The following is a 1,754-nucleotide window of genomic DNA, read 5'->3' as shown; positions in this document are numbered from 1 at the left end:
CAAAATGCTCACATGCCGAGCTCAAAAGGTTCGCCATTACTGGCCTACAACCAAGGTACATGCCCTTGACCAGAACTGAACCTGTGATCCTTCAGTCCACAGGTCAAACCAAAATATATAATCCACTGAGCCAAACCAGCTGGGGGATGTATTTTTTTAATTGTAGACAGTATTACAAATGTCCCCCATTCCCTAATCTTGCCCCCTTGCACTCAACCCCTACCCACCCCAGGCCTTCATCACACTATTGTCTGTATCCATGGGCTATGCATATATGCATATATGTTCTTTGGTTAATCTCTTCCCGTCCACCCCAACTTCTTCCCCTCTGAGACCTGTCAGTCTGTTAGATGCATCAGCAACAGATGCATGTTCATCAGTTTATTTTGTTCATTAGATTCCACATATAGTGAGATCAAGTGATATTTTACTTTATCTGACTGGATTATTTTGCTTAGCAGAGTACTCCCCAGTCCCCTCCATGTTGTCTCAAAGGGTAAGAGATCCTTTTTTTTTATAGCTGCATAGTACTCTATTGTATAAATGTGCACAGTTTTTTAATCCATTTATCTATTGATGGGCACTTGGGCTGTTTCTAGATCTTAGCTATTGTAAATAATGTCTTTATGAACATAGGGGTGCATATATATTTTCAGATTGGTGTTTCTGGCTTCTTAGGATATTGGAATCACTAGGTCAAATGGCAGTAAAATGGGCAGAGGACCTGAATAGACACTTCTCCAAAGAGGACATACAAATGGCCAAGAGAACCCTTCTAGGGTTCCTTCTTATTTATTGCCATTTTTATTCTATGCCTCTGTTCCTTTCTCTCTTTCAATTTCTTCTTCTTACAGCAGTCCCTTTAATATTTCTTGCAATGCTGGTTTGGTGATAATAAACTCTTTTAGCCTTTTTCTGTTTGCGGAGCTCTTTATTTCACCTTCAATTTTGAATGATAGCCTTGCTGGATAGAGTAGTCTTGGTTTCAGATCCTTGCTTTTCATTACTTTGAATACGTCATGCCATTCCCTTTGGCCTGTAGTGTCTGTTGAGAAATCAGCTGACAGTCTAATGGGATCTGCATTTTAGGTAACTGACTGCTCTCTCTTTTGCTGGCCGTAAGATTCTCCTGGTCTTTAACATGTGCCATTTTTATTATGATGTGTCTTGGCTCATCTTAATTGGGACTCTCTGTGCTTCTTGAACCTGTATGACTTTTTCCTTCACCAGATTAGGGAAGTTTTCTGTCATTATTTCTTCAAACAGGTTCTCTATCCTTTGCTCACTTGTTCTCCCTCTGTAACTCCTATGATGCAGATGTTATGTTTCGTGCTGTCCCAAAGTTTCCTTAAATTATCCTTATGCTTTTAAATTATTTCTTCTCTTTGCTGCTCTGAGTGGTTTTTTTTCTACACTGTTTTCTAATTTGCTGATTCAATCTTCAGCTTCCTCTTATTCTTTATGTCTTGCAGTGTATTCTTTATTTCAGCTGTGCCATTCTTCATTTCTGATTGGTTATTTTTCATGGTTTCTATGTCCCTTTTCATGCTGTTGGGTATTCTTAAAACTATTAATTTGAACTCTGTTTCTGATAAATTGCTTGCCTCTATTTCCTTTAGCTCTTTTTCTGGTGATTCCTCCTGTGCTTTCATTTGGGTCATGTTTCTTTGTCTCTCCATTTCTGTGTATTGGATAGGACTGCTATAACTCCCCGTCCTGGTGTGGTGGCCTTCTGTAGTGGGTGTCTTGTGGGA

This window comes from Myotis davidii, unplaced genomic scaffold, assembly GCF_000327345.1.
Source record: "Myotis davidii unplaced genomic scaffold, ASM32734v1 scaffold577, whole genome shotgun sequence".
NCBI classification, from domain to species: domain Eukaryota; kingdom Metazoa; phylum Chordata; class Mammalia; order Chiroptera; family Vespertilionidae; genus Myotis; species Myotis davidii.
Note: the sequence above shows the minus strand (reverse complement) of the source record.